The following is a 14620-nucleotide window of genomic DNA, read 5'->3' as shown; positions in this document are numbered from 1 at the left end:
TAAGTACATTTGTAGTTTCAGACTATCATAAGCCATCTTTCTCTAAAGCCATATATCTAGGCCTGTGAGAATATGTAACAATGTATATTAATGTCGTTACTCGTCTGTATAACTCAACTGAGATAGTTCCAATGTGAAGAGGTTTGGGAAGGTGTTAAGAAGAACAGCTCCTTATTCAAACTAATCTTAGATGTCTTGTCTAGGATCAGATGTTCCCATTTTTAAGCTTCTATGTATTTCTCACTCACCTGATATATCTCACTTTAATTAAATGTATTGGGAGGGAATACTGTCCTGACTTACTGTGCTGGTTTTGGCTGGGAGAGTTAGTTTTCTTCATAGTATCTGGTATGGGACTATGTTTTGGATTTGTGCTGAAAACAATGTTGATATTGCAGAGGTGTTTTTGTTACTGCTGAGCAGTTCTCACACAGAGTCAAGGCCTTTTCTGCTCCTCACATCCCCTCACCAGCAAGGAGGCTGGAGGTGCACAGAGAGAGGGGGACACAGCTATGACAGCTGACCCCGACTGACCAAAGGGATATTCTATATCATATGACGTTGTGCTGAGCATATAAAGCTGGGGGAAGAAGAAGGAAGGGGGGGAGCATCCAAAGTGATGGTGTTTGTCTCCCCAAGTCACCACTACACTTGATGGACCCCTACTTTCCTGGGGATGCTTGAAGACCTGCCAGGCTATGGGAATTAGTGAATTAATTCCTTGGTTTGCTTTGCTTGCGTGCATGACTTTTGCTTTACCTATTAAACTGTCTTTATCTCAACCCACGATTTTTCTCATTTTTCCAATTGTGTCCCCCATCCCTTGGGGCAAGAGGAGGTGAGTGAGTGGCTGCGTGGTGTTTGGCTGCTGGACAGGTTAAAACCACGACACCTACTCCCAAGTATATGAAAGACTAGACTTTTAAATAAACAATAGAAAACCCAAATAAGACACGCAGTAACCTAATTAGAAAGCAAATTCTCTTACTTCTGCATACATTCATCTTAATTCTTTTGTTCGAAGATTTTCTTCTTCTAATGTTGTTAATTAATCAATCTCTTTAGCTACAGCTTGATCAAAATAAATAATTCCAGGATTGTTAGTAGTTGAGGAATTTTCACAAAAAGGAAACATTCACCTGAATGGATCGTTCAGGCCCTTAATGCACAATCTCAAGGCCACTTACCTGCCTACCCTATTCAGAGGGCTCAGAAAGTCAATCTGTTGATTGCGGCACACTGTTTTGGTAACTTGTCCTTTCCTTTGTTGTCCTCTCATTTTTATGACTTCTCTCCAGGTTTCTCACCTTTTACTTTCCATGCTATTCTGCCAAAATATGGCGAGTAAAATAATCTTTCTCTGCCTTTCTCACCACATTCTGGCCAAGTTGGCTGCTCTTGGAATCCTTTTGTTGACTAGTGGTATCAAATAAAACACATTGTTATGAGCTTTTAACACATTTCTGCACTCGTGTTTTCTTTCTTCTGTTTGTTTTTTTTTCCTCCATTTTTTTGTATTTATCCTACCCTTTCCTCCTCATAAGCTTGGTTTCCTTTTGTCAGTCTTTGTGTCTACTCCATTTTAAACAATTTCTTCTTATCTCCATTCAGCCTCTTAAGCCACTGGATCTCTTCTTCCACCCTTTTCTTCTTTAAAATCCTTTTTTAAATAATTTTGTCAGCTATTGATTTCACAACATCCAAGCAGAAACTTCATTTCTAAGAAAGGCTGCATGAGGCACAGCAGGAATTTTAGGAGCTGCCACCGTCACAAAATTTGCTCTGATCATTCTGCCAGAACTGTGCATTTGCCATTTAAATGAATTGATTCAAGAGTATAGGTAAGATTCCTTACTTTGATGACTTGTCTGTGCAAAACTACCATAAGTTATGCAAAATTCCTACAGAAGAATTCTCATTCTGTAAGCGGATTTTACACTAGCCGAGAGCTGGTGTAGATCCAACCTGTTCCCTTTTGCAAGCACACAAGGATGGGTGGTTGAAGGTAAACGTGTTAAGGGAGGATGAACTGTGCCTGTTTTTCTGGGAAGTGTGAAATGAAGAATTAGGAAGATATAAGAGGTGTCCGCTGTGTTCATATACACAGATGAGAACTAAGACCCAACTTGATATGTACAATAGGAAATGATTGATACACAGATTTTGTTATGTGTGTTTAAAAGGGACCAAGCTAATACATGTGAAGACTGAGCTTCTAGCCTCTGAGCCAGGTTCAATGGACAAACAAGTGAGTGGTTTCTCACTCTCACAGGACTGAAGTGGAAGCCCCTGTTTTCTTCTGGGATATCTATATTATGACAGACAGGATTTTCCATTCTATTAGTTGTTCTAGAAAGGAATCATTTTGTGACCAGAAAAACAATCAGGAGCTGTTCACTCAGAGGACAGGGTAAAAAATATTCTCAGGGAATTGTAACCAGAGAGATATGAAGAGGGTAGGGAATGCATGTTAGTAAGAAAAAGAAGAAAAGGTCAAGGTAAAAATCCCCTCAGGCTATTGTTTCATATGTGTTAGTGTAAGCGTGATAGTAACATTTATGTGTGTGCAACCAAAATAGTTGAATGAAAGAGATGTCCTAATGTGAGCAAAATGGCAAGGCACAGATTGCAGTATACAGCAAACTGAAGATTCATTTAATGAGTAGGAGAAAGGTCTCTGTCTAATGCATTCATGAACTGTGTCTCTTGGCGTCACAGCTCCGGTGCTAGTGAAAAGCAAAAGGGAGTAAAAGTCTCACCCAAATTACATGTAATTTAACACGATGGTGTTTGTAGAACTGCATTTTGCTGTCTTTTCATCTGTTGTATATGGTTCGAGATGAGCTGCTCCAGAGAATTGCTTTAGTGCTAGCCAGTCATTCTAGCTGATACCAAAGAGCCTTTAAATGAGGAGAAGGGAAAGCTCTTTTTGATCATCTCCAAAGATAAAACATGCAGCTAGATTTTGCTGTATTGCTTTTTCCCTCTATACTCACACCAGTAATCTCTGAACATCTGGCACGTCTGGTTTACTTACAACAGTGAACATGCTCAATGACTTAGTTTATCAAGTATTTCAGCTTTGTTTTTCACTCTATACCAAAAAACTATATTAAAACAAACACAATTACAGGGCTAGATTAAACCAAAATAAACCAGAGTGAAGGCTTATGTTTCATCCTCAGCCCATTTTACCATATTTGAATCTTTATTTTGCATGTTTCTGTGCTGTCTCATATTGGTAACACAACAATTTTATTTAGAGACAAACACTTTTTGTGTTTGTGTTACATTGTGTTTTTGGAGTGTCTTTATTCTTCACTGCGTGCTTTAAATAATGCAGGTGGGAGGGGTTTCGGAGGTAGGGGGAAGTCTCTTTTGCACTGGAGATTTGTAACATCTTGGTGCCTTTCATATTGTTGAATTTTTGTTCATTTCTTTCACTTCATCTCCTCTTCCATTATGTCTCCTCAGAAAGAGAAAGGAAGAGGTGTCTACAGAGACAGAGCAAATCAGACACTACTGATGCACTCCTCTTGTATTTTGCATATCTGCATTTCCTTTCCACCATGCCCCTCAAAGGCAAAGAATGCAGAGGAGCTTGAAAGAGAAAAGCAGGGTCATATTATCATGAGATATAATTACTTTACAAGAGCAAAGATCAAGGATTCTAAATCAGAGAGAAAATATGAGTGGACTACAATTTGAGAAATAAAAATAAATACTGAGATTCCATGTTCAGAAATTTTGTCACTGTACTGTATTTACATTCAGAAAAAATACTCAAAGTACAGAGGGAGTACAAGTTTTTATTCAAGGGAAAGCTTCTGAATTCTTTGACAAGTAAGGAAGGGTGGCAGAAAACTGGAAACTGGGTTGTTACCCAGTCTGGCAGGTTATTAAAAACTGCATGTACTGTTGCAAATACTCTGGTAAAATAATCAAGATTTGAACATATAGAAGAGTCAGGTTTGAAATAGGTAACCAGAGAAACCTCACCAGGAAGTTACTGGAGTTTTCTATGTTTTGTTTAAGAAATTAAGGAAACCGTCATAGACACCAGTTATGCTGCTTGGAAAACCCCTTACCCTTACCATCCTGATTTGAATATAAAGGATGGTCTCCAATCAGTAGAGCAGAACTAACCAATGATTGTTTTAGAATAAGAATATTGATAAGGTTATAATAAAAGGAACCAATCGTTGTAAAGGTTGAATTTAAGAGCGAGCATACTATGCATTTTTATGTAAAAGAACTTATGTAATAATGACTCAACAGAAAGAGTGTATAAAAATTAATGGATTTTAATGTTTGGTTGGTCACGTATGGTGGAGCTGTCCCCTGTGTCCCCAGCGCTGAAATAAAGAAGTGCCTGCTTATCTGCTTCGTGTAGATGAGTTTTCTTCCCAATTGCTAACAGTTTTGGCGACCCAGATGGGACCTTGAGAGGGAGACTCAAAGGATCGAGTGTTGATCGAGCTCCGGCCGGCACTGAGGACTTCTTGGGGAGAACCATCACCCTCAACCTGTAGAGCTCCTCGCAACATTCCCTGGAACAGGGTAAGACACTTCTTTTTAGAATTTGGTTTGGATAGCCTGCCTGTAAAGTGCGGCGAAAGCTGTGAAGGGTTGGGGCTTAGAGGGCACTTGTTTGCCTTGGAAGCCTATACGTCTGCCCGTAAATCATAAGAAAAAGCTATTGCTGGGTTGGACTTTGCTTGGTATTTGTTTTTGAGTAATCTGTTTTGTAATTGTCATTTAAGTATTTTGCTGCACGATGACATAAGGATTTGGGAAACTGTTTAAGAGCAAAAGTTGTGGGAACCTGGTATTGGATGAAAAGATACCAAAAACATCGCTGTTGAGGTGTTTATTAGCACATTGGAGTGAATTGCATGATGATTTACATAGAAGTCAGATGATAGAATATTGTAATCATTGGTGGACTTTGTATGTTTTGTCTGATACAGAAAAATGGCCAAAAAAAAACCAAACACAAAACAAAACAAAAAAAATATGGAACTCTGAGTTATAATACTATATTTCAGTTAATGTTGTTTTATAGGAGAGAGGGTAAATGGAATGAAGTGCCATATACAGATTTGGGTTTTTTTGATTGCCAAACGGATTGACAAAAAGAATATGAATTAATCAGTCGAGATAATTTGGTGATGGCATTAACTTTGGAAAATAAGAAAACAAAGAAAAAAGAAAAAAGAGAAAGTGAGGGAAAGTAAATTAACAGTTGCCTTAACAGGGAACGTAGCAAGGGGAAGAGGGTGAGTAAGAGGAAAAGGAGGTTTTAATAACTTTGGTGACCGGGAACCTAATGCACCTCTAGGTATAAATCAGTGTGAATATTATAGGGAAGATGGACATTGGAAAAAAAAAGATTGCCCTAAATTGAAAACAAGTCAGTGAGAAGCTGCAAGAATGATGACCCTAGATGAACAAGGGGGACCAGAGGGGAACCCAGCTGACCCTCCAGTTACAATGAAGCTGGGAAATGATAAAGTTGAATTTTTAATAGATACGGGAGCACTATATTCTATTTAGAACACTTATAAAGGGAAATTGGGGAATAAAATGGCTAATATAATTGGAGCGATTGCGAAACAGGAAAATACGCCATTCCTTCAACCCCTGGATTTAAAATTTGAAAATAAGGTAATTACACATGAATTTTTGTGCATACCAGATTGTCTGATATATTTGTTAGGGTGAGTTTTGTTATCCAAATTAAATGTGCAAATAGTTTTTAAAGAAGGAGAAATCCTTTTGAAAATACCAGAATCAAAGACAGGGGAAATATTGATGACACAGGAGAAAGTCAAGGACCAAGAAATACCACAAGAAGTGGATGAGGCTGTTGTACCTACAGTCTGGAATACAGACATACTGGATATATCAAAGACAGCACAGCCTGTGAAAACAGATTTGAAAGCTCTTTGGGAATGGCTGGGTGGTGCCGACTCTGGATAATGAATTATGACCTGATAACTGAACTGTTATATGAATCTCAAAAGGTACCATTTGTATGGGGCCCAAAACAACAAAGGGCCTTTCGGGACTTAAAATGGGCTCTGATGACTGCACCAGCTTTGGGACGTTCAGACCTAACGAAAGACTTTCAATTGTTTGTTCATGAAAGCAACATTTTGCACCTGGGGTGTTGGCCCAGAAGATGAGAAGATGGAAAAGACCGGTTCGGTACTTCTCCAAACAACTGGACTCTGTAAGTAAAGGGTGGCCTACTTGCCTTCGAGCAGTTGCAGCTACTGTAACTTTAATACAAGAAGCTCAAAAATTAACTTTGGGAAGAATGATAATGGTATATGTACCACACATGGTGATCACTGCTTTAGACCAAAAGGGGGGTCATTGACTATCCCCTAAATGAAAGATGAAGTACCAAGTAATTCTGATAGAACAAGATGATATCATTTTGAAAATGACTAACCTGGTTAACCCTGCAGTCTTTTTCAGTTCTTGTACAGGAAGAAGGACAACTAGAACATGACTGCTTGGCAAGCATCGAACATGTGTATTCCAGACGAGAAGATTTAAAAGACATACCGCTGGATGATCCTGATTGGGATCTGTATACAGATAGCAGCAGTTTTGTAGAAAATGGGATTTGTTACACAGGATAGGTGGTAACAACTGAAAATTCTATCATAGAAGCAAATTCTTTACCTTGCACAACTTCAGCTCAAGAGGCAGAATTGATAGTTTTGACAAGGGCATTAGAGCTAAGCAAGGAAAAGAAAGTGAATATTTGGACTGATTCAAAATATGCTTTTGGTGTAGTGCATATCCATGGAATTCTATGGAAAGAAAGAGGATTATTATCCTCTCAGGGAACAAGCATCAAATATAAAGAAGAAATTTTACAATTAATACAAGCAGTCCAGAAACTGACTGTCCTGGTTTGGCCTAAACCAGGCCAATTTTCCTTTCAGTGATTTTTACTTTCAGCTAAGTCTCCTCTAAGTAACTGCACTTTCTGAAACTAACTGCATGTTTTTGCGGACAGTGTCTGCTTCCAGGACTGATAACGCTCGAAGTTTGTAGTTATCACTGAGGCACCGGTAGGGATGTTGTGCAGAAAGGCACATTCTTGAGAGAAACCAAGGTCACTGCTGAATTCCTCACTGCTTACGAGTGAAGAGCCGAAGGGGGGTCGCAGCTGCAGCGGGGAGCGGACAGGGCAGGTGACCCAAAATTGACCAACGAGGGTATTCCATCCCATACACGTCATTCTCAGTATAAAGTGGGGGGATCACGAGGGTCTCGCTTTCTTTCTGCTATGGCCGGTGTCCAAGGAGGACTCCGCCTGTTTTCCTGCTGCCCCCGATCCCGATCCGTGCATCCCTGAATCCAGCTCTCGACCGTCGCTAGGCCCAGGCTGGGCCTTCCCGGAGCCTGCCCTGCAGTGCCGGTGGTGACGTGGCTGACTTCAGGGGAGCTCAATCTTGGTTTTGTATATATATTTGTATATATTTGATTATTTCTATTATTGTTATTACACTCTTTTTCATTATTATAGTTTATTAAAACTGTTTTAACTTTCCAACCCAGAAGTCTCTCTCTCTTTTCCCTTTCCCTTTCCCTCTGGAGGGAGGGGGGGGGGGATAACAGAGACCATCTGCCACAGGTTTAATAGCTGGCCCAGCTTTAAACAGTGACACTGACCAAGCTGGCAATTGTGCAATGTAAAGCACACCTTAGAGACCACAATCTAGCAGGAAAGTAGAAAGGATGAATCAAACATTGAACAGACAATTTAGTAAACATGTCAGGAAACCAATTTGAAAAGGCCTCAGGAACTCCCATTGACCCTTTTACAGATTTGGTTCAACCAAAAAGTGGAATATTAATCAGTCCTTATGAGTCACTGTATGGGAAGCCTTATGAATCTCCTGAACCAAAAGGAAAACAAGATGTATATGACTATCTGCTACCTTTAGGAAAGACTCTAACTGCGCTCAGGAGTGTGGTTATTTAGAACAGATCTCTATCTTTGGAGAATCCAGTACATGATTTCCAACCAGGAGATTATGTCTACCTGAAAACTTGGACTTCTGAACCTCTTCAGGAATGTTGGAAAGGACCCTTTCAAGTACTGTTGACCGCTTTCATTGTCATCAAGATCTCAGAATCAGACGCGGATGTCAGAGATGGCTTTGGAAGAAAAAGCTTCTATCCTTCTCATTATACGAGAGAATGATCCCCTCTTAAGAGGGACTCTCCTTTCTTCAAGGAATCACCAGGGAGCTGAAGGGATTCTCCGCATGGCAGATCTGGCTCTAGCAGCATCAGCAGGAGATACTTTCCTGAAAGAAGCAAAACTTATCCTTTCCACCAGTCACAGCATAACAGAAATATTCAACTTTATATAAAAGAAATATTTCTTCTCAGCAAGGTAGAGAGAGGACATCAGTTCGGTCACTGAAAACATCAAGAGATGCAAAGTTTCTTCTAAAAGGAAACTAGTTAAAAGATAAATTAATAAATCTAGTACATCATGTTATATAATAAAGTAATTTAAAAAGATACCCATCTGCAAAAAACAGAAAAGCTCTCACGTTCCTAGGACACCATGGTCTAATTTTGTTAAGCATGCTCTGAGAAACTCATAGGAGCTCAGCCTCCCACTATGGCTAAAACAAAAGCAACAGTAAGTACGGTGAACTGTGGCTGAAGCAGCACTGAGAGGGGAAAGGAACATAAGCAAGTAAACCTTATGTTGCTTCTGCCTAAACTGTAGGGCTGCAAGGAGTCATTTGTTCATTCCTCTGCCTAATCCTAGTTCAGTTATGCTTGGGACAGTCCTGAAAAATAGCTGTGTGCTATTCCCTATGCTAGAGTTTTCGTTGAAATCCTACAATTTCATTAGGCATTCTATTTCCAGTTACATTTCACCTCAAATGCAATCAGGTCATTGCTGCCACAAGGATTTTTTAAATCTAGTCCACCATATCTACAGAGAGATTACTCCCATTCTCTTTTGGCATTTTTACTTTGTTGTTGCCTCCTCAGATGACACTGAACATCCTCAGAGCCCTAGGAAGTAAAGATTAACATCAGACTAGAAATATAGCCCATATTGCTTCCTCATCACTGCCCTGAGGACTGGAAAATGGGGGAATTACTTGGTTTGCTTTGCAGGTCAGTCCAGTTAGGCACACCCTCTTACTAGAACTACATCTAGTTCCTTAAAGGGTTGCTCAAAATAGCTTTCAGCAAGCTTTGCTCTCTCCTGATCCTGTTCTCCTGCATAGCTCTTTCTTCTGTGCACAGGGTAATAGACCTCAGTCTCTTTCTGCCCCATTTTAGAAGCCTGCCCTTCTGTTAGTCCCATCCAAACACGATTCCTAGGGTTGCTATTATTTAGGAGCGTATCTCTGTCTTAGCCAGTGTTACATTGTACAATGATACAGGAGTTTTCAGTGTCATACATAGTGGATACAGATCCAACGAATGACGTGATAGGCAGAAGAGGTAGAAACAGAAAAGGGCAGACTTGCTGTGTGTCCTGGTTTTGTGGGGATAAAATTTATAGAATCACTTTTCTGTTGCATTTTATTTCAGTTTGTGACCAGCTGTGGTATGGTGATCAAGGCCATTAGCAGTTAAATGCAGGGCTGACCCAGGCTGGCCTACAAGTGTATTCTATATCATTAATGTCACATTCAGTATAAATGGGAAAGCTTGCAGGGGATGGATGGGGTCTTCTCCCTTCTGACTTGCTACCACTTTGTAGGCTAAGTATAATTTTGCGGGTTTGTTTTTTTTTTTTTTTATATTAGCATTGAAATCTGTTTCCTTATTTTATTAAATCTGTTTAAATTTTAACCCATGAGTCTCCCTCCTTTTCCCAGTTCCCTTTCTAGGTCAGGGAAGGGACATTGGGTGATAGAACAACTGCTTATTGTTTAGCCCTGGATGCGGGCTAAACGAAGGCACTGTGGCAGCCAGAGGGACTTCTAGACAGAAATTACCATACAAGTTATAGGAGAAGCCCATTATTTTCAACTTTTCAATGGTTTCACCTTTTATGAACCAGGAGGTAGTATTGTGTCAGCTCTCTTGTGTAACACACTTTTATTAAAACATTTTCTTTCCTCTTTCAATTTTCTCACTACTCTTAGTTTCCTTCTGTTTCCTCTCTCAGCTTGCTATCCTTTCACATTTTTTTCTTTTTTCTTTTTTTTTTTCATTTCTCTCCAGGCATAACTTCACTTCTCGGTTCTCCCATTGACCTTTACATGTTATTTGTGGTATTTCCCTGACCTCTTTCCTGTTCTTCTTGGATGTTATCTCCCTAATACTCTTCATAGCTCCCCTTGGACAATCCTTCCTCCAGCCTTTTCTATTGAACTTGGGGATAGACACTGTGGTTCTTCAGTGTTACCTTTATCTTTGCAAAAATTTAAAGTAGACAGCAGTTTATGAGCAACAGTAAAGAAGAATATGTTTTAAATGCAGCACTCGGTCAATTTTTTTGGCTTCTGCTCCATTAGGAATGCTTGTAAAATTAGAGACAGATAAAAAGTTGGTTAATCTTAATTATTGCTTTCCTACTATTAATCCCACACCTACTTTATGTCTTATACTGAGGGAAAGGAAGGGAGACCAAGAGAGGAAAGGGACATGAAAAGGTTGGTGAAATCCATTAACTTCATTTATTTTGAGCTGGCTAAAAGGGGTAATAATCCCTCTCGAAAAGGCTTTTCTGATTTTACTTGGACTTCTTCCCATCACTGGAACACTTATGGATTCTCATACCTCTGCTGGTATCAAGCAGCAGAGGTATCAAGCACATACAACAAGAAACAGAGGCACACATCCTTCTTTGAAGAACTATATAAAAAATAGAACTTGTGCTCTAGATTCCTCTTCTATCATTCCACAAATCCTTCCTTTTCTTTTTCTCTTATTTTCTTCTGTAGTTCCTGGATTAGAAAATGCTTTGACTTTTAAAGCCTCACAGTACAATGTGTTTAGATAATAACTAATATTTAAGTCTGGACTTACAACCCACATGTGCCATAGTGGTGACATGACCTAGTGATGGAAAGTTATCAAATACATTTTTCATTAGGTTTCCCTCGGGACATTATGCCAGTCATTATTGATTCTGGCAGTTTGGAGTTTCCATTTCAATGTCACAGACTTAGAGCCAATAATTATGGCAGCCCAGAAGAGATCTGATACAAATTGGTGCAAGTAAGTTGGAAGGCTCAAAGTAAGGGAGCTTAAAACACCCTGTTATTATATATCAAACACATATTGTTGTTTTAATTCTTTCTAATGCCACATCCAGCTACCATTTTAGTTACGGGAAGAAATCTGAAAGCAAATATTGACCTTTGACAGGTGTTTTTATGGGAATCTGGACTGGAAAGGCATTGATTTTTCCATATATGGCAACATGATTTAACGTAAGAACTTGATAAGACACAGCTTAATGCAAAGCGATGGCTTGGAATCCAAGTTTTATGTGGACAAGATGTGATGTGAAGAGAGGAAGAGACAAATAAAAGGAAAGAAGGTATACGAAAAAGAAGAGTCAAAAGAATTGCTGAGGAGAAGTAAAATCAAGGCTTGCCTGGAAGTCTGTTATTATGCTGCAAATAATTACATTAATTATACAATTAATTGCATAATAAGTTATATTATTGTATTATTATTATATAAAATATCATTGATTTGTGCTTATTACTGCTTTCAAAATAACCAGAATTGTATTAAATACATATATTTGTTCAGATGCATATGAGGTGAATTTCCAGGTTTATGGAAGTTTAGGAGATTTCAGCAGGGTCAGGATTTTCTTGCTGGTTTTGATATATGAGAGATCAGCAACAAGCAAAGGTGAAGATTTTGTGCATTTCTTTAGTAGCTTCTTGGATGCTCTAGGAATGGCCATTCTTGTTGAAGAAAACCAGCCAGATTAAACTGGTGTCTGGGATTTTAATTATATTTGTATCAGTATCTGCAACATTTAATCAGTTTCAATGAGGTTAATAATATACGTACACTTTCTAGTGCAGTGCTAGGCAGACGTAGCCACAGAACAGACCAAAGTTTCCCTGAAGGATGCTTTGCTTCTGAGATGGATTAACAAGCCGTAGTGTATTATTCTGATTAATTCTTCATGGGCTCTAGTGTCACAGTTGTTCAGTGTAGACATACCTTAACAAACATTAAAGACAGTGAATAAAAGCACTGGAACAAATTTTCTGGAGCAGACAAACCTCTTCACACTGAAAAGAAGACCACAGTGCAGTGTTTCTGCAGTGTAGTGCAGCATCGCATGACCTCTATCCAGCCCTGGAAGCAACCAGACTGCAGAGACCCTGAGCTATATCACCCAGAAAGTTAATGACCACTTGCAGCATAGAATTACATTCGAAGTTAAATTGGGGATTGTTATATTATGCTGTGGTTTAGAGGATAGATATGTCCATCTGAAGCTTGACACCTCCATTTAACCATGGCAAGTCAGGAAAAGAATGTACAAATCAAAGCAAACTCATTCTCAATATCAGAACCAGTGAATGTCATTTACAAAACCACATTAGCAATCTTGCCAAAGACTGGACAATCAAGGAATACTGCAGTTGTGCTTAACTTGAGTAATGCTGGGGTCCATATGGTATTAAATCGGTCTTATGTGCCAGCAATGAAAAGCATAATGGCAGCAGCACCAGAAATTAGTGAAAAGTTGAAATGTCAGTCATGTCTTTAGACATCTAGAAGATGTCTAATACAATGTTAGGAACTTTCTATTGTTGCTGTTTTTCCAGCATTACCAGTGCTCAAGCATATATTTAAAGTGAGATCTGTATGGTATATAATCAGCTGACATGTATATTTCAGTAGTTTCTGTAGGAAGCCATCGAAGTTGGTCAGTGTTCCCATAGATGATTTGTGATTTTTGGTTTGCAGAATAATTCTGCTTTTAGTAAAGCACCACCAAACAAGGATCAATACATGTTTTGACAATTCTTTGTCAGTACTTACCATGTTTGAAACCACAAGTGGATATATTAGACAGTCTGTTAGAAAATTACATTTGTGATAATGTTTTCACAAAGGCACTAAAAATGCTGTGTTGTTTTTCTGCAGATTCAAGAATTAGTTTAGTGACTCCAGTAATACCTTTTTGTAGCTTTAAAAGCACCTATTTATTGAAACTATTAAAACCATTATGATGAATAATGATATAATGAATATATGATATAATGAATAATGAAAACATTGAAAGTATTTTAAATGTAAAAAAAAATATCCCTTTGTTTAAAAGCTGCATCCACCCTTCAAAAGGGAGATTAAATACCATAGTAGGCTCCTACAGTTTGACTTGTTTTGAAGGAGAGTTGTGTGAAATTTGGCTGGAGTCTATTTAGGAAGTCTATCATTAGTGAACTAAAATAGGGGGAGCGGGGAAGAGAGGGAAGGGGAACTCAAAGCAAGGCTATGTTTTGATCTGATCTTGAACTTCCATAATAATTTACTCTTTGAGAAGAGGAGTGAACTGAATAAACACCATATTCTTTAAATATAGAGGGGTCATTTTGACAAACTGCCAAATTAATGACCGTTTGTTCCATTTCATGAGCATGGTGAGAGTTGCTCTCATGTCAATGATATGATAAAAATTTGTAGGCACGTCTTTCTTTGTTGTTATTTTCTTCTGGTTTCAGGTAACTGGCAGATTATGCTGAAGTTTAAACAAAAATACTTCTAAAATATTTCTGTCTCTGGATTCTAAAATTTATCTTCCAGTTAATGGTTTCCTTCTGCTTCTGCTTCCAAGGCTTAAACGAAATATAGTGCTAATCAAAATCTTTGGTTTTCTTTGCTGTTTCTAGCGTTTCTTCCACATATTATTCTTCCCACTACAATTTCCAGATAAAGAAATATGTTCTGTCAGTTTAGATACAAAAATTTTGATTAAAAGGACAAAAGAACCAAGAAGAAACTTTATTTTCCTATTTTTGACTTACTAAAATCCTCTGGTATCACAACTACCTTGCTAAGAGGAAGGCACAAGATGAAGGTGTGTGCAGCAGTAGGGGTAGGAAATACAGGAAGTCTGCTTGGAAGGTACAGTTCAGTGGATAGATAGGAAAGGATGCATCCTAACAGTTTTAATTTAGAGGGCAACAGGATTTAGATAAACCCTGGCTGTTAAGGCTGGGTGACAACCTCTAGAAAAAAAATGGAACTGGAATCTTAATGGAATGGATGTAATTTCCACTGGGAATAGAAAAGCAATTATGGCAACAAGTATAATGAGAAGTGAGGGAACTAAATGAGCATGGTATAGCTCTGTATATAGATAAAATTATTAGAGAATTTCTCAATATTCTCTGTAAACTTCTGGAAAAGCATGAGGCATTTTAATATGATTTCCTAAAATCTTTCCTTTACCATTACTTTGATCACTTCAGAACTCCACTAGGTCTTTCTGTTTAACTACATCTCAGAAAATATGAAAAAGATCTATGGTTTTCTACTAAAGCATGGCTGTTTTGCTAAGAAAATGCTGACTGACTGCCAACTCGATCAGCTTGTGTTGCCTCTTCAAGTCTAACACTGCACCTAC

Source organism: Nyctibius grandis, chromosome Z (assembly GCF_013368605.1).
Source record: "Nyctibius grandis isolate bNycGra1 chromosome Z, bNycGra1.pri, whole genome shotgun sequence".
NCBI classification, from domain to species: Eukaryota; Metazoa; Chordata; class Aves; order Nyctibiiformes; family Nyctibiidae; genus Nyctibius; species Nyctibius grandis.
Note: the sequence above shows the minus strand (reverse complement) of the source record.